This window comes from Hypanus sabinus, chromosome 8 (assembly GCF_030144855.1).
Source record: "Hypanus sabinus isolate sHypSab1 chromosome 8, sHypSab1.hap1, whole genome shotgun sequence".
Lineage (NCBI taxonomy): Eukaryota > Metazoa > Chordata > Chondrichthyes > Myliobatiformes > Dasyatidae > Hypanus > Hypanus sabinus.
Window position 1 is genome coordinate 68,105,613 of NC_082713.1, and position 26,144 is coordinate 68,131,756.

General features: G+C 39.6%; 1 protein-coding gene across 10 annotated transcripts in view; it reads left to right on the forward strand.

The window, feature by feature from the left end:
- Positions 1–26,144, forward strand: part of LOC132398212 (uncharacterized) — an 89,126-nt gene that overhangs the window by 11,168 nt on the left and 51,814 nt on the right. For 8 of the 10 annotated variants that reach the window (XR_009513586.1, XR_009513582.1, XR_009513585.1 and 5 more), the window contains one exon: positions 25,439–25,545. The exons of 1 other annotated variant lie outside the window; for it this stretch is intronic. The gene's annotated coding sequence lies outside the window, so the exon portion shown is untranslated. Of the gene's footprint in view, positions 1–16,576; positions 17,432–25,438; positions 25,546–26,144 lie in introns of those variants that run through there. One more of the 10 variants, XM_059977318.1, reaches the window with a different exon arrangement.

Consider the following 26,144-nt stretch of genomic DNA (forward strand, 5'->3'; position numbering starts at 1 on the left):
TAAAGCAGACACCATTTTCCTTTAGGAAGGGAGTCTTCCCTCTCTGAGCCCTTTTCTCCAACTGAGGGCATGAATCTAATGTGTGTTCATCCTCTCAGAACAGACCATTTCCTTTCTGTTAGTTCCAGGTTCAATTTGAGTTTTATTTCTCAGACTGGACACAATAGCCACACAGCTGTTTCCTTTAGCCTTAGAATGAAATTGTGATTTCATTTTGTTCACTACTTTGTTTACTGCAAATGATGTAGCATCCTTTACATTTCCAAACACTGGGTGTGTAATAATCTTTACTTGCCTTTCTATAAAATCAACAATATCAGTTAAAGTAATCTTATGGTTGTGCCTTTCTTACAGTTCCCAGCCTACTGTTCTCCAATTAGGCCTAAGTATATAGAGCAATTTCTTTATGACAACTGACACATTAGCAGACATATCCTGAAAGTGCCTTTTGCATCTAGGCGGATGCTATTTTCTGTTCCTTGACAAAATCTTCCTGCAGTAAAGCCTTTGCTTTTAGATATCCTTTCCTTGGGTCAACATGAAGGCAACTTCTACCAAGTTGTCTAGGATGAACCCCAGTGGACTGTTCAAGGAAATAGAGGCAGTTGCTATGGCTGTCAGTCTTGCCTTTAACACTGTTTTCAAAAATCCTCATGAATGCATGATAAGCATTGGGTCACCATCAAAGATTTGAATCTCTCTCTTACGCAAAGATGAAATTAATTGCTGTTTTATCAATAGGGTTGCTATCTCATTTTGCTTCCTCATAATATCAATAATACTATTTTGATCTCTATTGTCCATGTGAATATCCCAATGAGCCCTTTGAGTTGTTGGATTCAGAGTGTCTCATTAGTGCAGTTTCAGAGTAAACTACCTACATGTTTCACAGACCAAATTAATCAACATTGACATTGAATGCTTTTGTTTTTATTTGTGTCTAGAAAAACACACCATAGGACTGTCCTGTTAGAGCACTTTTATCACTCGACATAATTGAAGCCCTTAGCACATTAACTTTAGCCATATGTGCAGCAATTTCCTCCTACAACTTGAACTGTACCTTCTATTTCCATAGCTGTCCCTCTTGCCCTTCCAGCAATAATTGTTGCTCTGTGATTAATGCATCCAAATTAGTCTCTGCTTCATTGGCCTCTAATTTAATGTGTGCAGACGAATTATCAGATACAGATGTTCTACCTGTAGCAGAACTTTGAGCGCTGATAATAGACACACCTTCATTCGGTTTCATATCATTTTGTGGAATATCTACTCTATGCACAGTCAAAACATGCCTTGGAATTTGAGAAACATTATCTGAATGAAAGTGAGCCACATATTCACTTGTTGCAGCAACATGATCTTCAGTATAACATGTTTGATTCAACCATTGTTTCACGTCCCCTATGAATGTACTACAATGACGATCAATGCTTGGAAACATCTATTTTGACTTTCCTGTTCAAAATTGTGAAGTAAAGAGATTAGCATGTGATGTTGCTTAGCAACAGCTTCACAGGGATTAGTCAAGCCCTCAAAATGAGATTGCACATGTAAGGCTTATTCTTTAATTTTCACAAGATCATTAATCGATAGTATTAAACCTTTAATTTTGTTCACATTTTATTTTCTATTCCTTTTGAAGACTTTTGATTCTACCAACTAAAGCTTTTGAAGTAAGTTTAATTTCTCTGCTACCAGCCCTGATTCCAGAGTGGTTGGTGCCAGTTCCATGCTTCAATACACTCATGTTACTTTCTCCTTATTGCACCACTCACAATTAACTCTTTGTTCACCTGCAGCACGGGCACTATTCCATTCAATAAATGTAGCAAACAAATGAACTGTCCGTACATCCACAGCACTTAAACCAGACTAAACAAACCATCTTCAATTCAAACATCAGCAACTAGAATAGATCAGCACTTCAAGAAAACAAAGTGACAAGTCCTTAGGCGAACACCACACGATCGTGCAAAGGTCCACAATGGACAGGCAGTGCTGACCATTCATATCTGTGTTCAAACCCCAAATACACATCATGAATTAACAAAAGCTCATCACTTCCTGTGAGCTGTTCTGGCTTCTCATTGATGTGATTCCAATTTTGCCAACAGGTCCAAGGCAGCCAGAAGACTGGTCTTCTTTTGGTATAACTCTTTTTTGTTGACAAACTGTAGTGGTTACTTTAAAACAAACCAAAGCCAGGGATTGACACTGTATGGCACGCTTCCAAAATTTCAAAGTACCAAAGTCAAAAAGGGTACTGTCAATCTTTTATCATGAAACCAGAAAAGCCGAACACTCTTGTTGTGATGAGAAACTAACAAAACTAGATTAGTGATAATATGTTCAAATTAGCGATTTAAGTTACTACCAAATTAGCTGACGAGCTAACATATTTAAGCAAAGTTCGTGATTTAATTAGTGTTCCAATAACATTTCAATAACATTCCAATAAATTTTCAATTAGTGGTCCCAATTAACGTTCTATACTTATTTAAGTGCACTAATAGCGAACTACAAAAAAATGCTATCTCTGTGACTTAGCCTTTCTCGAGTAGACTGAACTAAACAACTAAAGAAATGAGAATACATAACTATACATACTGTATTTACTTCTATCATGGCCATCCCATGTGATGGAAAATAGATAAGTGGCTCCCACATTCTCTATTGAGTTGGTGTTTATAGCTAAGCAGGGAGGGGGGAGTGTTGTGATTTTAATATTTCAGTAATACTTGAATAATTTTGTAAATATATGATGTTTGATTAAGCTTTCTTTGCTTGTTTAAATAATTCACTATGGGTAATATGTAAAAGTGTGTGAATGGCATATATTATTATGTCATCTCATCATAAATGCTTAAAGTAAAACTAAGCACACACATCTCCCAGTTCCAAGTTTTGTTTCAATTAGTTTTATGTTTTCTGGTTACAAAACACAACGATCACTAACAATGATGAAACAGTCTACAGAGAAGAGGGGAAAGAGCTCGAGGCCTAGAGGTAGGCAAATAACCTTTTCCTTAATGCCAAAGAGACAAAGGAAAAGGTGAACGACTTTAAGGGAATTTGCACCATCCAGACCACCCTTTACATCCGTGGAACAGCAGAAGGAACTATGAGTAGTTTCAAACTTCTTGGAGTGCACAGTATGCACAGTATGCTCATGATCCCAGTACACACTCTAAATGCTCAGGGAAGCTCACCAACACACCTAGTTTCTGAGGCTGAAGAGAATTGGACTATTCACATCTATACTTGCGTCATTCTACAGATGCACAGCAGAGAGCATCCTAACATGCCACAGCATAGCATGGTATGGAAACTGCGCTTTAGTGGAGAGGAGGCCTCTACAATGAGAAGTCAAAACTGCTCAATGCATCACCAGCTCCAGCCTACTCACCATCAAGGACGTATATTATGTACAGAATGATGCTGGAAAAAGGCCAGTAACAGCATGAAGGATCCCACACACCTTTCTCATGGACCATTTGTTCCATTCCCATCAGGGAGGAAGCTATGTATCATCCATGCCAGGACTACAAGACTCAAAACAGTTACTAAAGCTGATCAGCATCTCCACCCACTATCCAACCCGACCACCACAACTTTGTTATTTCTGTCAGTCAGCTTACGTACAGACACACCTGTGCCTGGCATCACATTATGGACATACAATCAAGCTATGTATATAAGATAGCTTATATTTTAAAAAGTATTTATTGAGTTTGTTATATTGTATTTGTTATCTTATTGTGTTTTCTGCGCTGCATCGGATCTGGAGTAGCAAGTATTTTGTTCTCCTTTACACCTGTGACATTAAATAATCTTGATCTTAAATAATGAGCAAATGTACAGGTGCATCTAATAAAGTGTATTTGCTTCCAGCACTTCCTTTGGCAGAGAATTACCAATCAGACTCATTCCTGGGATGAAGGAGCTGGCATTTAAGGAACGATTAAGTCAACTTGGCTTGTATTCACTGACTTTTTAAAAAAATATTCTGTCTTGTTGCCCATCTGCCACAGCCCTACTATTAGCAGCACATACATGGACAATGAGGCTTAACTATCATACTTTGATTTTAACATCATATTTTGCCATCTGTTCTCACACTTCCAGAGATGTTCTCTTTGTTATACCCATGGCTCCCATCTTCCCCGCTACCTGAAGCTACCTTGTTTTCTCTCTTTCCAAGTTCTGATGAAGGACCTCAGAAATGAAACATTAACTGCATCTGTATCCATTGAGGCTTGACCAGCTGTGTATTTCTAGCACTTTCTGCTTTTGTTTTAAATTTCTGGCATCTGCCGTTGTTCTGATTTCCATTTTTTTTTTGTATTCACTATGCTTTAGAAAAACAGGAGGTCAAAATAAAACAAACACATTTCTGATAGTGCCAGACTGATTGGAGGCAAGGCGATTTTGTCCCTGGCTAATGAGTCTAGAAGGAGAGGGCACATTTTTAGGTTAAAGGGCAAGAGGTTAGGAGATGAGGAGAAATTACTTCATTTAGAAGTAATTTGAACCTGTGCAATTAGCTCCAATAGAAGGCTGCAGAGAACGGTGCTGATTGTTAAAGAAGGAAGTATATAGATTTCTACATAAAAATGGCAGTAGGAAAATCATGTTGAGAGGAGAAGCAGCCATTACAGTATTGAGTGACAGAGCAAGCGTGAAGGGCCAAATCGTCTCTTGCTGCTTCTATTCCTGTATATTGATGTTTCTATGAATCAGCTGAAGTTATCAGGACCAGTCCTGAGGAGCACTTGCAATGGTGGCCTTGGATGGGATGATTCACCTCTGGTCAAAATGGCACCAGCAAACAACGATTCCTCGGGCAACATCTTCCAGATAGCAAATCTCTTCAATTATTTAAATTTCTCTGCACCTTCTACTTGTTCTTTTTTGTCTTGATTCTGTTATGGAAACTGTTGGAACCTGTGGCATGCATTTCAGAATTTGATCGAATGACGCGGACGTTCTGCTGTGTCCGGAGAGGACCGGGAGCACGAACTTTCTCTTGGAAAAGACCAGACATGGGATGTGGGGTCATGAACAGCTTCATTTTGAAGCGCTGACAAAGACTGAAGCATCAAGGCAAATGTGGAAGAGGTTAACGGTCACTCTCAACATAGACCACGGGGGCAACGTGGGTTGGTAGCTGGGACGGCTGCGCTCAGACCCAGCATGGAGGTCACTGTTCACAGGACTGCGGGCATGTGGCCACTCTCCTCGAATGCTGATGGGAGGATGTTTTTGATATTTTGAGATTTATGTTATTATTGGACTACACTTCATACTGATCTCCTTCAGTTTTTAGCGTAGTTTTTCTTGTTGTTGATTAGTGAGTGGGTGATATATTACTTTTTTTGAGAGGGAGGAGTTGAGATTTGGGGTCTGATTTTCTTGTAGGGTTTTTTGGGTAATCTGTTACTTATTTGTGTGAGGGAGGTGTTGGGAGGTTTTGGAGTTTGCGGGTCTTGTTTCTTTTTCTTTTTCATGCCAGGGAAGGGGGGGAAGGAATGTTGATGTCTTTTCTTTCAACAATGCTCACAGTTCTTCTGTATTTCATGGCTATCTGAAGAAGATGCATATCAGAGTTGTATTGTACATGCATACTTTGACCATAAAAATGAATGTTTGAACCTTCAACTCCAATCACAACCATCTTCCATGCCCTTCCACCACTTTGACTGTGAGCAGAGTTCAAGCAACATGGTTATATCTTCCTTGAAATGGCTCTGTTTGGGAGCAATGAGGCATGGGAAAATGAATGCTGGCCTTGCCAGCAAAGCACGTATTCTAAAACATGAATAAAAGAACTTAATTTTCTGGATTGAATTTGTTTTGTTCTGTGTTGTTTAAATTAGCAAGCCGTCTCCCTCCCTAGGAATCCCTGGTGAAACTATTGTATGTGGGCATAAGCAGTCTATGTGTACTGAATAATAATATGCGTACTGTAAGTAACAACAAGGTATGTGCAGGTGATTTTTCTATTCATCAGATCCAAATTAGACAAATAGATGACTGAATTCAAATCTGTGTTCAGCTATTCTAACAAACGTTAAAGAAGAAAGTAAGGTTTCCTGTAAACTTCTGACCTATGAAACTTTCTAACTTCCAGAAATAACTGCAGTATAAATAGTTGTTCTCTTTTAATATTTTGCTTTGTATTATTTTGTTTGTCAAACCAGGGCCCCATCAGGTTAAGCAGTGCATGTTGGAGTCAGTCATAAGAAGCTCTCCTGTATGGTGCTCTGTGGTTTTGCTGATGATGAAACAAAGAATTCTTTTTGTTTCCAGTGATGCTGATAACATGGTTGGCAGAGCTGCCGTTGTTTTTCCAGCGCTGTTGTTCTAAGGTGCTATAATTTTTAGTCCTTGTGGATTTCTATGGTGAACTGACAGCTGAGAGCAATGAAGAATGCAGTTCACAGAAGGATATTAAAGACACTTGGGACATCGTTACCGGAAGGTTTACACAGAAATAATCTGCAGATGATTACAGGAAGTTGTATATCCCTGGAAGGACAGTACATAAAATGTACAGCTATTAAACAGCTTTTGAGAGCATTAAATGACTGTTGGCAGATATTGGGATGCAAAGGCCTGTTTTATTTCTTGCTCCTGCCCGTTCATATTGCATTTGAATGAAACAATAATTAAGGACTGTTTTTAAAGTATTCCATTCTCTGCAAGATTATTTTTGATAAGCACGTTCTCCACATGCAATTCCTGAAGAATGCCTATTTTTGAGAAATGTTTTTGGAATGGTATCTTAGTTTACAGAATCAGGGTCATGTAGCACAGAAATTAGCCCATTAGTCCAACTTGCTGATCTGACCAAGGTGCCCACCCAGGATAGTCCTGTTTGACCATCTTTTGCACCTATCCCTCTAAAAATTTCCTATTGATATACTTATCCAACTGTCTTTTAAATTTCATTATTGTATCTGCTTCAACTACTTCCTCTAACAGTTTGTTCTATATACAAACTATATGCACGAAGAAGTTCCCCCTCAGATCCCTTTCTCCTCTCATTTTAAACCTAGGCCCTTTAGCTATTGGTTCTCTTTCTCTGGAGAAAGCAGAACTGTGTGTATTCACTCCATGGCCTCTCATGATTTTATTTATTATTCTTGAAAATACCCAAAATACATATATCACCTACTGTACATACATAAGAGATTCTGCATATGCTGCAAATCTTGAATGCCACACTTCAACAGACATTGTCTTGAAGTTAAGGAGTGTGAGATGTGCTGTCCCTGGAGTTTGAAAATACTCGCAGTTTCCACTGCTGTGCCACCAGGGTAAAGAGGGGTGTGACAGCCATGAGTTCTCCTGAAGTCCATAACCACCTTCTTTGTTGTGTTGACATTGAGGAAGAGGGTTATTTGCCTGGCACCAGCACTTGAGCTCTTCTACCTCCCCTCTATAGGCCACCTCATCATTGTTGATGATGAGCCCCATCACTGTTGTGTCATCAGTGCACTTGACTACATGTGATTACTTGAGCATGTATTCATCTGTGAGCTGTGTGTCCAGCTCAGTGACAGCCCTAGTTGAGGATGATGGTGTGATTGTGCATCAGGACTATCTGAGGTCAGTTGGTTAGGAAGTCCACACCCAGTTGTACAATGGTGTATTTAGGCTGAGGAGCAAGGAGATAGCTTACCAGGATCTGTGGGATAATAGTGTTTAATGTTGAACTGAAATCCAGAAACAGCTTTCTGATGTCAGTGTACACACAGTGGTGTGTCAGGGCCAGATGCATGACAGATGCTATGTCATTTGTCATAGAGACGTTCAGTCTGTAAGTACATTGGTGAGTGTCCAGAGATGGAGTTTTGATGTGTCTCATTATCAGCCATTCAAAGAGCTTCATGATGATTGGTGTCATTACCACTGGGTATAGTCGCTGCTTAGTTCTGAAGGAGGAGAGATCTTTGGTATGGGGATGGTGGTGGCTGATTTGAAGCATGTGGGCACAGCAGTCTGGATGAATGAAATGTTGAAGATGTCTATGAAGATGTCTGAGTACTTGACCTGGGATGTTGTCTGGCCCAGCAGCCTTAAGTGTGCTGACTCTCTGCAAGAGGCCTTCTCACATCTGCTGCAGTTGCAGACAGCATCTGCTCATCTGGAAGGGGTACAAAGTAGTTATTGTGGCTGGTGTTGTGTTGCATGCTTTAAAACCTGCATAAAAATTATTTAGAGCATCAGGAAGAGAGGAGTCACTAGTGAAGTTGATGCTGTTTTTCCTTGCGTAGTTAGCAATAACCTTGATACCCATCTACATATGCCAGGGATCATTATCAGATGGTGCTCCTGAACTTCTTTTGTGTGTAGGCAGTCTTTGCCTTCTTGATGCCTCAGATGAGGCTTATCCTGGTTGTTCTTCTCTGTTTCCAGACTTTAAGGCATCGTTCCGGGCTTTTAGTAGGGGCCGCATCTCTCCATTCAGCCGGGGCTTCTGGTTGCTCTGTGAGATGATCGTCCTTGTGGTACCGATGTTGTCTACACACTTACAGATGTAGCCAGTGACAGATGATGCATATTCCTCAAGGACTGTGTCTTCTTCATTTGTTGGGGCCTTTTTGAACATCTGTCAATTAGTCTGTTCAAAATTGTACTGAAGCATAAAGATTGCTTCCATGGACCATACCGTGGTGGTCCTCTTGATGGCTTTCTCTATTTTCAGCAGCAGTCAGTATGCTGGGATTAACATTATAAAAATACGGTCAGACAGGCCAAGATGAAGCCATTGAGTGGCTTTATAAGTACCTCATCTGTTTGTTCCCCTAGTGGCCATCGTGATGTGTTGATGGAATTTGAGTAAAATATTCTGCAGGTTAACATAACTGAAGTTTCTTAATTATGAAGAGATTGTCCAGATGTTTGTTTTGTTGAGAGGTGATGATTTGGTAAAACTCTCCCTGTGCTTTTTTTGGTGTTCACCCTCAGGGGGTGAGGGAGGAGAAGGGATGGAGACAGCAGTGATGCACACAACAGTAAACTCCCTGAATTGGTAATGTGGCCTGCATTTAATTGCAAGGTGTGCACTTGCCATAAAGTAGTAACTGCTTACTGCAGATGAGTTTGTACATCGACCTTTGTTAATGTACTGTAGACACAGAGTCCACTTCTTTTTGATTTCTGTGACAAGGAGTTCCTTTTCCTGTTGGATGGGTTTCTTTCCCCAGGACTTTCATAGCTTATTTCCCATGTTCATGATTCCAGACAATACAGGATGTTCTGCTATTTTAGTGTATCTTTTATTGGCCTTTTTAACATGTTGGATAGATTCAGTAAAAAAAATGAGAACCATGATAAAACTTATGTTCAACGAAGAGTGTGCATGACAGACAAAACAGTAGGGCGAATGTTTCTGTTACGATGGAAAACTCCTAGCCTTTCTTTCAAACTTCAGAGATATTGAAAGCTGAGTCCCTGGATACAAGTGAACAAATTTTACACATTGTCTTCAGTTCTAATATTATGCTGCCTAGAGCCTAGCAATTGATGTTTGATTTTGTGAGGGAATTAAAGGACACTGATGGATTGTGGGAGGAGGGGTTTTAGAACACATGGTGGCCCGAGGCCATTGACAGGGGAATGGGTGGGTATTATTACCCAGTGATGGATGGCCCACTGGGGAAGGAAGTGAGGAAAGACAATTGAGGCCTGAAATGATGGATGGTCAGTTTCCATTCCCCAATTAAGCATGTAAAACAAGCAAATTCTAAACACATCTGTGTTGCATTTAATTGACTGATTTTCCATTTTCTTTCATTTTCTTTCCTGTTGTAAGAAATCTCTGCTTAGAACTCATACAACCTTGTCAAGGTTAGAAACTCACTAAAAGTAAACAACAGTAGCTTGCCTCAGTATACATTAATATGCTGCACAGTTAGCCCAACATCCAGTATAATAACACAGAAGAATGCAATAGAATTATAGAATTTTATAACAGAAACCATGTTCATTTAGTCTATTGTGCCTGAATTGACTCTTCAAAGGAACTAACCAATTAATCCTGCTCGCTTGCTGTCTCCAGTTGTTTTTTTGTTAGGTGTCAAGTGTTTAACCAATTCTTGTAGAGAAATCTAAATAGCCTGCTGTACAAAACAGATGCCCTTCATCTCCTTTCTGAGCTTTTCAAAGGAACAGACCAGTGTTCTATTAAAAGTTAACAATAAAGAAGATGCATGCAGAAATCAAGTCCCAATTAACTCTAAAAGATACAAAACACCATTTAAACTTAAGTAGGAAATACTGCATCTCTAATGATACTCTCTGCCTGTGGGAAAGATCATGACAAGTCAGCCATGGGTTTGCAGGCTTGATGAATCATAGACCCTTAAAATAAAAAAAATAAAAAAACAGTTTCATCAAACAACTCTTGATGAAAGAAATGTTTGTTCCCCTAGTGGCCATAGTGATGTTTTGACGGAATTTGAGTAAAACGTTCTGCAGGTATACTATTTAGAAACTTGACAAAATTTATGCTTTTGTATCACACTTCTAGATGTAAAACTGGAAAGAGATGGATGAGTAGGTATGTGAAATCTTATAGCACTAAGGGGAACAATTTAGCCCACTGCGCCTCAGGCAAACACAAGGATTTCCAATTACACTCAATTCATTCTCTCTTCTCGAATGATGATCCTTATTTTCTCTCTGGGAATGAAAATTTCAGGATGTTAATTCTGTTTCCCCTCTCCTATCCCATCATAACCCCTTGAAGAATTGGTGATCATTTTTTTGCATTTCATCCATAATTATTGTTGAACATTTCAGTGAGGTAAGGCATTATATAAATGCTAGATATCAGTTTTAATTTGTTAAGAATGTTCAAATTTAAAGTTCCAGGTAACTTCATTATTAAGTTCATTATGAAAATACATACATGTCACCATATTCCATCCAGAGATTCATATAGAGTTAGAATCAAAGAACAGAAAGTATTGGCATTAATTTTTCCCTTTCCAATGAATTAAGCTGATGAGATTACAGTATATGGAGTCATAGTCATGGAAAAGTACAAAACAGAAACAGGCCCTTTTTGCCCATTTAATTGAATTTTAATTGAATTGAATTGACTTTATTACCTACATTCTTCAAATACATGAGGAGTAAAAATCTTTATATTGCATCTCTGCTCAAATGTGCAATGTGCAATTATAGTAATTTATAATATGTATAACAGGTTAGTCAATATAACATTGAAATACAGTTGTGTCAGCATGAATGAAGTGGTCTGATGGCCTGGTGGAAGAAGCTATTTTGGAAACAATATACTTTTATGCTGCGGTACCGTTTCCCAGATGGTAGCAGCTGGAACAGTTTGTGGTTGGGGTGACTCAGGTCTCCAATGATCCTTTGGGCCCTTTTTACCTGCTTGCATTTACCCTATCTGTACACCTGATAATTATGTATACCTGTATCACATCTCCTCTCAATCTCCTGAGTTCCAAGGAACAAAGTCCTAACCTATTCGATCTTTCCTTATAACCCAGGTCCTCTGGACCCAGCAACGTCCTTGTAAATTTTCTCTGTCCTCTTTCAATGTTACTTACATCTTTCCTATAGGTAGGTAACCAAAACTGCACATAATATTCCAAATTAAATCTCACCATTGTCTTATACATGATCCCATCTCCCGTAGTCAATACCTTGATTTATGAAGGCCAAAGTGCTAAGAGCTTTCTTTACAGACCTGTCTACCTGTGACACCACTTTCAATGAATTACAGACTTGTATTCTCAGATCCCTTTGTTCTACTACAGTCCTCAGTGCCCCACCCTGGTTGGTCCTACCAAAGTGCAACATCTTGTATTAAATTCCATCTCCCATTTATCATCCCATTTTTACAGCTGGTCCAGATCCCACTGCAAGTCTTCTTTGCTGTGACTACACCCCCAATCTTGGTTTCATCTGCAAATTTACTGATCCAGTTAACTGTATTATCATCCAGATTGTTGACATAGATTACAAACAACAGCAGTAAAGCCACTAGTCACAGGCCTCCAGTCAGAAAGGCAACAATCTACCACCATTCTGTGGCTTCTCCCACAAAGTCAATGTCTAATCCTATTTACTACCTCATCTTGAATGGTGAGCAACTGAATCTTCTTGACCAATATCCCATTTGAGACCTTGTCAAATCCCTTGCTAATGTCCATGTAGAAAATAACCACTATCTTGCCTTCTTCCACCTTCCTGGTAAATTCCTTGAAAACCTCTATAAGATTGGTTAGGCATGACCTATCAGACACAAAGCCAAGCTGATTATCCTGAATCACTCTACGTCTATCCAAATACTTATATATCCGGTCCCTTAGAATGTCTTTCAATAACTTTCCCACTACTGAGTCAGGCTCACTAGCCAATAATTGGTTATTTTAGGGCCTTTCTTAAACAGAGGAACAACACTGGCTACCCGCCAATCTTCTGGTACCTCACCTGTCGCTAAGGATGATTTATATATCTCAGTCAGGGCCTCTGCAATTTCTGCACTTGCTGCCTACATAATTCCGGCTGTTGATCATCTGAACTCATCTGCCTTTCCTACGATACTTCTTGAATTGAAATATACGCAGCTCATGGCAATAGTCGCACCGTGCTCAACCTTCTGATTCTTGACTTTGTCTGAGGTGTTCACACCATCTGTCTCCACAGTCTCTCCACGAACTGCTCTGGCATTCTGGTTCCTGTCACCCTGCAGCACTAGCAAACCTATTTTAAACTCCACCATGCAGCACTAGCAAACCTTCCCGCTACGATATCAGTTCCCTTCCAGTTCAGGTACAAACTATCTCTTCTGTACAGGTCCCATCTTCCCTGGAAGAGAGACCAATGACCCAAAAATCTTATTACCTCCCTCCTACACCAACTCCTTAGCCATGTGTTAAACTGTATAATCTTCCTGTTTCTGGCCTCACTAGATCGTGGCACAGGTAACAATTCTGAGATCACAACCCTGGAGGGTCCTGCCCTTTAACATAGCACCTAACTCCCTAAACTCCCTTTACAGAGTCTTGCACTCTTTCTATCAATGCCTTTAGTACATGACCTCTAGCTGTTCACTCTCCCACTTAAGAATGCTGAGGACTCCATCTGAGGTATCCAGACCCTGGCACCTGGGTAGCAACATACCATCTAGGAATCTCTTTCTTGTCCACGGAACCTCCTGTCTGTTCCCATAGCTAGTGAATCCACTATAACCACAGCTCACCTTTCTCCTGCCACCCTTGTCTTCAGAGTCATAGAGTCAGACTCAGTGGCAGAGACCTGACCGCTATGACATTCTTCTGCTCGGTCATCCCTCCCCACCCCCAACAATATCGAAAGTGTTGTTGAGGGGGATGGCCACAGGGGTGACTACATTGGCTCTTTAATCCTTTCACTATCCCGACTGTCACCCAGTTTCTTGTGTTCTGCACCTTGGGTGTAACTACCTCTTTATATATCTTATCTATCACCCCCTCAGCCTCCCGAATGGTCCGGAATTAATCCAGTTCCTGCTCCAGCTCCTTAACACTTACACTTATTGTTAGAAGCTGCAGCGGGTTGCTCTTCTCGCAGGCGTAGTCGTCAGGGAGACTATCTTCCCACATTCCTCAAGAGGAGCATTCAACTATCCTGCCTGGCTTCCCTACTGTTCTAATTGAAAAATATAAAGAAGCAAATATATATGTTTAACAGTTAAACTAACCTTCACTTATAAATTTAAATTGAATTATTTTTAAATGGAATTCACATCAGTGGTTGTCAGAACCTGTGAATCCCCTTCTGAAAATGTTTCATTCCAAGAACTGGTTTTCTGGAGGCATACCACACTCAACATTAAACTGTGAAAGTTTATTCTGATTTTATTACCATATCAAGAGAAATCAAGTCTTATATATAGAATCCCAAGTTCAGTACAGCTGGTGACAGACAATAATTCAGCTCCTGGTGTCTCTGTGAATTATTCTTCTCTCTCTGTCAGATAATATTGTGTTGCACTCCATCTGCGTGATAGTCTGTCCTATTCCTGATTTGCTTTTAGGCACTATACTTCAGGGTTTATACAGTCACAAAGAAACAGCTAGAACTCAGTACTATTTCCATATATGCTGCCCCAATGTGCTGCTATCACCATCAAAGATGAAATGGACATTGTCCTCATGGATAATATTCTGACATAATTTTCCTAATGGACAGGTTTGAGATAAACTGAAGTGACATACATTACATCATGATATTAAACATAAAACTGACTGCAGATAAAGATTAAAAAATAATTTGTGGAATAAAATGGAAAATAGAATAGCCACGTTTCTGCAGTAATCCTCTTCAGGACTGTGGCAACTACCTCTTCAGTTCATTTTCCAGGATCAGGAGTGTTTACCATAATTTGTGCTGGCTGATATTTATAGCTTTGCTGGTCTTGAGGACAATTGAAATAATTCATAAATATCATGCACAGATTAAATAGGGCATCAGCCCTCAAGAGTTTTATCAAAGGCCTGCATAAGTTAATAATCACTCAGCTAAAACTGAATGTTTATTTTGATACAAATGTACATACTGTATATGCGAAGAGGTGCAGGAGTATACCCTACTGACCTGTGAACCTGCTGCATCATGCAACAAGATCTGACTGTAAGTTCCCCATCTCTCTCAAGAAAATGGAAAAAAGATAATTGCTGAAAGCAGGGGGAAAAAGCTGAAAATATTCCATATACAGGTGAGAAAACTGGAAGGAAAACATTTGAAATGTAATGGCTTAGATTAGGTGGAGTCAAGAGGTCCTCCTCTAAACTACTTTTCACCCTTTTTCTTGTCCCAGTTCCTCTCATTTTTGGAACCATATCATGGACTTTCAGTTCTGTGCTTTGCAGTCTTCCTCTTTTCCCTATCCCTGTAATTGTTTAGAACCTGTTGAGTCCCTAAAAGACTAATTTAATTTAAAAGATATTTTCTCTTATCAGAGATGTTATCTGATCTCAATGATTCCATCGGTTTACTACAGTTCAATTAACTCACACCCATTTATGTTGGAAAATTGTGTCAAGGTTGAAGAGATGGCAGAAAAGCCCCCATTCAGTTTTCTTTCGATGCCAAATCACTTTATCAGAATTATGCATGAAGCAAGTTGTCGCCAATGAACATCCTGAAGAAGAAAGGGAATCAAATGTACAGTAAAATAGCTTATAAATAATTATCAATGAACTGATATTATATCAGAACAAAATTTGGCTTCCTAGTCAATGTCTATGAGTTATATTGTCATTATAACCTGCAAATGAAATCAGCCATACTCATAGTAAAGCCTGTAATTGGTCAGAGGACAGATAGTATGTTCATAATGTTCATATTCCAGGAGCAATACGTCATGGTGCTAACTAGAGATCAGACTATTTTCAATTTTGCCCTTTGTATTGAGAGGATTAATTAGTAACCTCTTGATAATGGATCCTCCAGGGAGAAGTGATTAAAATATAGCAGAATTTTAGAAGAGATGATTTTGGAAGAAACAAATAGAGCTTGTGTTTCTAGTTGATGATCTTTCATTATATAGTTCTAAAGAAAAATTACTGACCTCAGATTTTTAACCCTGCTTCTCTCTCTACATAAGCTACATGACTTTTTCAGAATGTCTGCCAATTTCCTATTTTCATTTCAGATTTTCCTCAGCTATTTTTAAAGTGTAGGATTATAGAATGTTATATTGCTTGTAAAATGCCTGCAGCAGATATTTATCAGTCAATAAACAATACCAACACTCACAGTAAAGGAAAAAAAAACCAAGAGAAAATCTGCAGATGCTACAAATCCAAGCAACTCATGCAAAATGCTGAAGGAACTCAGCAGGCCAGGCAGCACCTATAAAAAAGAGTAAACAGTCGGCATTTCGGGCCAACATCCTTCATCAGGACTCCGAAAATTTGCCAACACTTAAAGAAATATTTCGTAATTCTGAATGAGTATACATGCCATTAAGAAACCTAACTAAAGTCTAAACCTGACAACAGTTGGGAAAAAATTGGAATTCATTAGGTTGGGAAACGAAGTGCTTAAGACTTCTTTAGATTAAGCAGAATTAACATGGTTATATGGAAAGTAAATTGTATTTGAGGTATCTGAGTTTCTTTTTAGTATGTAACTGATGGGATAAATGAGTACAATACAGTGAATTTTGTTTGTCTGTACAAATGGCCTGCTATTTGTTGTTTTGGCTGGTATGTACATTCCCCCCCCCCCCCCCCCCGCCCAACAAACATTTGCTGATCTAGTTACAGAGGCTGAAAATGCCTATCCAGACTCTGCTGTTAATATCATGGGCGATTTTAATCATGCAGCTTTAGAACAGAAACTTCTCTCTTTTCTCCAATGCATTAAATATAGAGTAGGTAATATTCTGGACCATCACTACAACCCAATTAAAATGGCTTTCATGGCACATCCTGTGACCCCTTGGGCATTCTGACCACATTCTGATCCAGCTCATCCCTGCATACAGGAAAAAACAGTGAAAACCATGACTAAAGTTGTAAAAATACAGTCTGATAAAGCTGCAGAGATACTAAGAGAAACTGCTTTACTTCACTCATTAGGACATCTTTAAAATTAGTACCAACATCAAAGATGACTACACTAACACAGTTATTTCCTCTATTGGATTTTGTGCAGATGCCTGCATCCCCACTAAAACTACCAGCAGCTTACAGCATAAGTGAACCTCGGTACAATGCAGAGATTAGCCAACTCGTCTGGAGAAGGAACAGTCCTTCAAGAGTGGAGATAAAGGAGAGTTCAAAAAGGTCATGTACAAGCTGGTGAAGACAATCAAAGCTGCCAAATAACAATATTCCGTCAAACGCTGAAACCAGTTTTCTACAAATGACTGTTCTTCAGTCTGGAAAGGCTTTCAGTCCATTACTAACTACAAAAAGAAGGCACCCATCTGCCCCCATGGCCCCTTCTCCCAAACCAGTTAACAAATTCTACTGCAGACTTGACTCACATTTCAACGACTTCCTTCAGTGCTCATTTAGCCAAACTATTAATAATATTTATTCAACAGTGATGAACTAGTAGATATTGGAATGCAGAAGACTTTTGGTACGACAGTTCATGAAACAAAGCAAGATAATACGTGCATGATATGAATTTTTTTTATTGCAACATGTTCAAAAGTAGCAAAATTACATCTATAGAAAACATTGATGACACCATGCCACAAGCAAAAGTTTACTATTTTGTACTCTGTAGTTGAGATTGGATCTGATTGCCATGAACTACGCAATTTAGTGTCAATAAGTTAGTACCTGGAATAAAGAGAGGTTGTTTATTTCTGGCCAGAACCTATGGAATTGGAGACAGGACTAAAGGCTGAGGGGACAACATGTCTGAAAAGAAATGTTTTGAGGTGAATCTTGTAGATCTCAGGAATTTTCTGAAAATAAGTAAATCTTTACACATGCTGGGAATAAAATGATACAGAGATTGAAGAGCAACAGGTATAAGGTAGGGCATGAGCCATGGGTGGATCAGCTAGAGGAGCCAAAATTCTTACTTCTGTTATTGCTAATGTCCTCAGTTTGTTGGATTCATGAACATGGTGCCAGCAACTTGCGTGTGCACCTAGACCATGGGTAAAAGTTGCCATGGAAATCGTGGTAATAACGTCAAACACCACATTTTGTGTATGTCCACAAGTGAGGTCATGGAGAGGTCACTTGCGAAGAGGTCCATACTAAATTACTGGACAATACTGACATGGTGATTTGTATTCCTTAACACTAAATGACAGCTTTCTGGTTGGCTTCCAAATCACCACGTTTTTTGGTGCATACCTTCAGCAACCTATTTAATTGAAGATGTATCTGTGTCCAATACAGAAGACATTTCGTGCAATATCATTCTCCAGTAATCAATGATATACTTGTCCTAAGCATCAAAATTAGTCCACTTACGTTTATTATTTTACCAGCAGTAGATCCATCTCTTAGATACATTCAGGTTGTTTTCTGAGCGAATGAATGTGTAATCCAGTGACAGTGTGTGCCAGTATCATCACCCTCTAGCTGTTGTTTTTCCATTGTTTGCCAAGATTCCACTTTCATTTCTTGCAAAGAGAAAGCACGTCAGAGGAAGGTTGTAGTGGGTGGTCATTTGGTGAAAGTAAGAGGTGCATGCTTATGTCTGCTGTAGTTGTAAAGTGTGGTCAATCTGAGAAATAATGGGTAAATGTTGGACTTGATCTGTGTGAAGCTTCCCATCAAAGAATGCTCAGCGTTTTTGCCAAGTCTAGTACATGACACTCACATCTTGGGGCACTACCACAAAAAAGGTAAATATCAGAGGTTTGCCAGAAGAATGTGAAGAGGAGGACATTAAATCACCCTCCCCAACACCTCACGATACACCTCAACACCTTAGTCTCCAACAGGGCCATATGTGCACTCTACCACCACTTTAGTGACCCCAAGGTTACTCCTACAGATAATTCTCTGATCTTTTATCCTTCTACCCCATGTCCTGCAATATTTCTAATGGATTCTCCTCCTCCACTCCAACACTGATGCCAAAGCAACTTCTTGCTTCATTTCTACCTACCTGATAAGATATAGAAAAGAATTAAGACATTCAGCACCATGAGCCTACTTTGTCCTACAAATGTGGCTGATTTATTTCATCCCCATTCTTCATTCAGGTGGAGTATGAAGAGTCTTCCGAAAACCAGTCAAGAACTTATCAGTCTCTACCTTAAATGTACCCCATGACTTAGCCTCTACAGCTCTCTGTGGCAACAAGTTCCACACACTTGTCATCCTCTGGATGAAGGAATTCATCTCATTTAAGTTTTGAAGGGACCTCCCTTTATTCTAAATCCATGCTAGACAAGAGTACATCTTTCCTCACTCAATCTCTGTGCAAAAGGTGATGGTATGTCCCTGATCCATTGCTACCCCACTCTGGCCTCCTGTTCCTGGCTGGGGTACAAGAAGAATACAAGAAAGTAGCAACAGGAACAGACCACTTGGTCTCTCAAGTCTTCCCCACCATTCAGGATGATTGCCTCAACAGCTCTTCAGTGTCAGTTTCCGTAATCCTTAGTTCCTTCACAGATGAAATGTTTATCCATCTTCAACTTAAGAATAAGAACATGAGAACATAAGAAATAGGAGCAGGAGTAGGCTATCTGGCCCCTCGAGCATGTTCCGCCATTCAATAAGATCATGGCTGATCTGGCTATGGACTCATCTCCACCTACCTACCTTTTCCCCATAACCCTTAAGTCCCCTAATATGCAAAAATCTATCAAATCTTGTCTTAAATATACAGTGGCATGCAAAAGTTTGGGCACCCCTGGTCAAAATTTCTCTTACTGTGAATAGCTAAGCGAGTAAAAGATGACCTGATTTTCAAAAGGCATAAAGTTAAAGATGACACATTTCTTTAATATTTTAAGCTGGATTACTTTTTTATTTCCATATTTTACACTTTCAAAATAACAAAAAGGTAAAGGGCCTGAAGCAAAAGTTTGGGCACCCTGCATGGTCAGTACTTAGTAACGCCCCCTTTGGCAAGTATTACAGCTTGTAAATGCTTTCTGTAGCCAGCTAAGAGTCTTTCAATTTTTGTCTGGGGGATTTTCATCCATTCTTCCTTGCAAAAGGCTTCTAGTTCTGTTAGATTCTTGGGCCTTCTTGCATCCACTGCTCTTTTGAGGTCTATCCACAGATTTTCGATAATGTTTAGGTCGGGGTACTGTGAGGGCCATGGCAAAATCTTCAGCTTGCGCCTCTTGAGGTAGTCCATTGTGAATTTTGAGGTGTGTTTAGGACCATTATCCTGCTGTAGAAGCCATCCTCTTTTCATCTTTGGCTTTTTTACAGACGGTGTGATGTTTGCTTCCAGAATTTACCTGTATTTAATTGAATTCATTCTTCCTTCTACCAGTGAAATGTTCCCCGTGTCACTGGCTGCAACACAAGCCCTAAGCATAATCGATCCACCCCAATGCTTAACAGTTGGAGAAGAGTTCTTTTCATGAAAATCTGCACCCTTTTTTCTTCAAACATATCTTTGCCCATTGCGGACAAAAAGTTCTATTTTAACTTCATCAGTCCACAGGACTTGTTGCCAAAATGCATTAGGCTTGTTTAGATGTTCCTTTGCAAACTTATGATGCTGAATTTTGTGGTTAGGACCCAGGAAAGGTTTTCTTCAGATGACTCTTCCATGAAGGTCATATTTGTGCAGGTGTCGCTGCACAGCAGACCAGTTCACCACCACTCCAGAGTCTGATAAATCTTCCTGAAGGTCTTTTGCAGTCATGCGGGGATTTTGATTTGCCTTTCTAGCAATCCTACAAGCAGTTCTCTTGGAAAGAGTTTTGGTCTTCCAGACCTCAACTTGACCTCCACTGTTCCTGTTAACTGCCATACTTAATTACATTATGAACTGAGGAAACGGCTACCTAAAAACGCTTTGCTACTTTTACAGCCTTCTCCTGCTTTGTGGGCATCATTTATTTTAATTTTCAGAGTGCTAGGCAGCTGCTTAGAGGAGCCCATGGCTGCTGATTGTTGAGACAAGGTTTGAGGAGTCAGGGTATTTCTAAAGCTTTGAAATTTGCATAACCTGGCTTTTCCTAATGATGATTGTGGACAAGCCATAGCCCAAACAAACTAATTATTGTCTGAGACCTTGGTAAAAGTTATCTGAGAGCTCAAATCTTTTGGGGTGCCCAAAGTTTTGCATTGTGCTCCTTTCCTTTTTTTACTCTAAAATTGTACAAAACAAAAATAATACATAATCTTGCTTAAAATGTTGAAAAGAATGCTTCATCTTTAACTTTATGACTTTTGGAGATCAGTTCATCTTCTACACACTTAACTATTCACAGTAACAGAGATTTTGACCAGGGGTGCCCAAACTTTTGCATGTCACTGTATTTACGGAGATAGTCTCCACTGCTTCATCATTGGGCAGAGAATTCCACAGATCCACCACTCTCTGGGAAAAATAGTTCTTCCTCACCTCCATACTAAATCTACTCCCCTGAATCTTGAGGCTATGTCCCCTCGTTTTAGTCTCACCTACCAGTGGAAACAACTATCCTGCCTCTATCTTCTCTATCGCTTTTATACAGGATCTATAAGAATATGCTGTGATCTAGCTCTTCAATCATCTCAGAGATTGACTGTCTTCTGAGAGAAGCACTTCAGTGTTAAATGGCCAGCTCTATATATTATAGCTATGTTCCCTTGAAGAGAAGGGCAGTACATTGTTCAATATAAAAAATGCAAAACATCCAATCTGTTATGTGTCATTGTCCCACTGAACTTAAGCCTCTCTTGTGACCACTCTACTGATCATCATAGATAAGGGACATTTCTGCAGATTTTTAAATTTCTCACCAACAGCTCCTGTCTGTACTTAGCCCATTCTGCAATATAATTATGGCATTGTTTTTTTTCTGCGATTCAGATTCACTTCCTGCTATTGGCACAATTCACTTCTCCTTTAAGAGGCACTGGTTAATTCTGCACCCCCTCAATGGCTAAAGGAAAAATCTCATTTAGATCTCATGGTGTCGCAAGGGGCCAGTTACAATGTTTTCTGTTGGAAATCTGTATCTACGTGTGAAGAGTGAGATTATACTGTATCTCCAGGCCATTTACTTTTAGTTGAAGGGAGACAACAATCTAGCAGGGTAACCACAAGGAGGTCTGCTAAATACTCCCCATATGATTTAATTAGTTCATGAAGAATTGTGTCAAGAATTTCCTCTGAGCAACTGAAGAATGAATTTACTAATCCTTTTTTTGGAAAAACGTACTCTGTATTTTGTTTATTCACCACAAATGATAGAAAAATCTTTCAAAGCCTAGGCAATATCGTGTAAGTGTATATTAACAATAACAAACTAATAAGTATGTATCACTGTGTTTTATCAAGACAGTGCATTACAGTTAAAACATAGAATGTAGAACAGTACAGCACAGGAACAGGCTCTTCAGCCCACTACGCTGTGTTGGGCAAATTAAATTAGTATTCAAATAGCCAACTAAACTAATCCCTTCTGCCTACTCAATATCCATATCTTTTTATTTCCCATTTTAAAATCTCTTAGAAGTCCATAATGATTCTGCTTCTATCTCCACCCTAAGCAATGCATTCCAGGGACCCTCCACTCGATATAAAACCTTGCCCCTCACATCTCCTTTCCACGTATTCCCTCTCACCTTAAATACATGCCCCCTCATATTACACATTTCAATCCTGGGGGAAAAAATGTCTGTCTACTCTATGAACAATATCTCTCTCATAATCTTAGTTAACTATAATCTTAATTAAGACTAATCATAATCTTATAAATGTCTATCAAATCTGCTGCTCCAGAGAAAACAACTCAAGGTTGTCCAAACTCTCTTATAGCACATGTCCTCTAATCCAGGCAGCATCTGGGTAAAATTCTTCTGCAACACACACAAAATGCAGGTGGAACACAGCAGGCCAGGCAGCATCTATAGGACGAAGCACAGTCGGTGTTTCGGGCTGAGACCCTTCGTCAGGATTCTTCTACACCTCTTCAAAGCCTTGACATGCTGCCTATAATGGGGTGACCAGAACTGTATTTAATACTCCAGATGCAGCCTAGCTAGATTTATAAAGCTGCAACATAACTTCCTGACTTCTGACTAATATAGGCAAGCATGTCAAACATCTCCCTAACCACTCAATCAATCTGTATAGCCACTTTCAGGGAGCTATAAACTTGGACCCTGAGATCCCTCAGCTCATTAGCACTGCTAAAGGCCTTGCCCTTAACAGTGTAATGACTCTTCATCTATGGCTGGGTTGATCTCCATCTGCCATCTCTTTGTCCAATCTACAACTGATCTTTATCCTGTTGAGTTATTTATCAGTCCTCTATGAAATCCGCAACACCAACAATCTTTGTATCATCTGCAAACTTACTAATGCGCACATCTACATTTTCATCAAAGTCATTTATATACATCACAAACAGCAGAGGTCCCAGTCTAGATCCCTGTGGAATACCACTAATCACAGACCTCCAGCTAGAATGTTTCATTGACCGCCATCCTCTGTCTTCTATGGAAAATCCAGTTCTGAATGCAAACAGTCAATTCACCATGCATTCCATTCATCTTAATCTTCTAGGCGAGCCTTCCATGAGGGACCTTGTCAAATGCCTCACTAATCTATGTAGACAACATCCACAGCTCTACTATCATCAAATACACTCGTCATCTCGTCAAAAAACTCAAACGTTATTAAGACATGATTTGCCCTGCACTAAGCTATGCTGGCTCTCTCTAATTAGGCTATGGTTTTCCAAATGCTCATAAACCCCATCCCCAGGAATCCTCTCCAGTAACTTCCCTACCAGTCTTTAGTTTCTAGGATTATCCCTGGTTCCCTTTTTGAATAACAGTAACACCTGCACAGCATTAGTTACTCACCAGTCCTCCAGGACCTCACCTGTAGATAGAGGGAACATGAAGATATTGGCCAAGGCCCCAGCAATCTCAACTTTTGCCTCACTGAATAGCTTGGGTAACTCCCTTCAGGCCCTGGGGACTTATCCACATTCTTGCTCTTTAAGAGACCCAAAACTACCTCCTCCTTTACCTCATAGTATATTAATATGATCAGCATTGATCTCTCATTCCTCTATGTCCTTCCCTTTTACAAATATGATGGAAAGTACTCATTGAAGATCTGAACCACATCCTCCACAATGAAGCAAATAATTCCCCCCTTTATCCTTGAGTGGCCCCATCCTCTCAGTTATCCTCTTGCTCCTGATGTATGTATAGAATGCCTTGGGATTCATTTTAATCTTACTTGCCAATGACTTTTTATAGCCCCTCCTGGCTTTCCTAATTCTGTTCTTGTTACTAAGATCATTTTCTGAAGTGATTACTTTATTAATTTTTATGAAGTATCTTCAGATATGCTTGTATGAGGTTCTGTCCTTCCCCGAATTTTCTACTTTTTCTATGAATATTAATAGATTCTGTTAGCTGAACATTAAATGTAAGAGAAATGGACCAAAAGCAGTCATTTAGAAACCTTTTATTAAGACATACATTGAACTATTTCATGTCATATTTATTTCTACTTTATGTTTGTTTTGCAGCTGCATTTGCATTTGGCTCACCTCACACCTGTTGCAGTGTAGTTTTGGAAGAATAACCAAAATGTAATATCGTGGATTCTGGTTAATAATGCCATTAGTTAATTGGGGCAGCCACTTATTTGGAACAGCTCTTAAGCAGCTAAAACTAATCAAGAAAATAGTTAGAATTTCCTTCATTTATTTGGGAAATTGTGCTGCTTAATTTGGGCAAGAGAGTGTTGTTGAATAGTTTCTCACCAGCATTAGTCACGTGCACCTGCATGGTTATTCGACACAACATCGTGTTTTGGGTGAACAATTTTTAAATAGTGTCGGCTGTGCGTTTGTGTTCACAAAGCAGTAGTTTTTGTCACTGATAATTGGTGAGAAATAAGCAGCAAGACAATTCAGAACTGGTTTGCACACTGCAGTTTCAAGTGTTCAGGTGTGGAGATACCAGAACCAGCTGGGAGTGAAAATGAAACAACTTTACTACTTCAACAAGTTAGAAACTACGAAGACTAAGAGGGGTGGAGCAAAGTCAAGATGGCACTAAACGGTGACTTTGCTTGTATCTTCGGAAACAGCTCTCTTTCTGTCTTTGAGATCTCTTTTTTTCCTTTTCAAAGTTCTTTTGAAGACCCTGCCCTGAAGTTACATGCTGACTTTGGTTCTTTGTGGGAATGGGACCTGCTCTCAGGGCCTCATGACTGGCCACTTTTTGATATCCCAAGGACGTGGCCTGGAAGACGACTGTGCCTTCACGGTTCTGGGTTTTCGTGGCTCTAGAGATGTGCTGATTCAAGGCTGGTGCCCCTGACTGAGGCGTTGGGGGAGAACATGGAACATCAAGAGCAGTGAGTTAGCTGCTGTGGGCTGTGTGTCCAGGGAGCTGCACCTTTCTGGAGCTGACTCTCTGGGTACAGAGCTCGGAAAAATCAACGCAACAGATTTTTAACATCGTAAATTAACGAGTCGTTTGTTATGTCTCCTCTCTCGCTGTGAAATGGGGACACCTCTTTTTCCCTTATTAGGGAGATAGAGAGCCTGTGGTATGTCGAATTCCCAGGTGAACGCTTAGTCTTAGGGGTACCGCAAGTCTGTGTCTTTATTGACGCTTGCTGCATGCTTGAGTGCTCAGTGGAGGGTGCTGATGCTTGTTTGCTGTGGGGGGGGGGTTGGGAGATTGTTGCCCTGGTGCTGCTTGTGTGTGGGAGGGCGGAGCTGGGGGGGGGGCTTCATGTTTCTAATGTTTAACTGTCATTCATTCTTTAGGGTACTCCTCTGTTCTCGTGGATGTTTGCGAAGAAGAATTTCAGGATGTAGATTGTCTACATTTCTCTGACATTAAATGTATCTATTGAAGCCTATTGAATTTGAAGGTATTGAATTCTTTGTTGTCTCTAATTTGTAAGTTACAATGGAACTGAAGATTTGTAGGATGTCAATGTTGTATGAAGGCACTCCAGTATCTGCACTAGGTGTGGTGATTTTGTTCATTTACAGTTAAAAGAACGTTAAAAAAATTCCTCTGTCGATAAATATTAGGAACTAATATGCATTTTTACAGTACTCTAGTAGCAGTGGTAGTGTTCTAATTTGTTTTGTATTTCATTTAAGTACATAATTTGTTACTTAGCTTGTCTTTTTTATACCTTTTTAACTATTTCCATGAAACTTCGGCTAATTGGGGTTAGCCACTTCATTGGGCCAAAGCATACTGGTCCCAAAGTGGCCCAATCTACTGTATGCATTTTCGCTTTCAAAGTTATCTTAAAAAAGGTGAGTAGGTTACTGCATTCCCTTGTGTTTATGTATATAAAAATAAAATTTTTGATTCTCATGCAATACATTTTCTTTGGAAGTATAGGAAGCAGCAAGCAACAATTTCTGGCATGTTGTGATTGGCACATAGTTCTGAACCATTAACATTTTGGCATCAACATTAACATTAAGCAACAATATGATAGGTCTGAGTTTG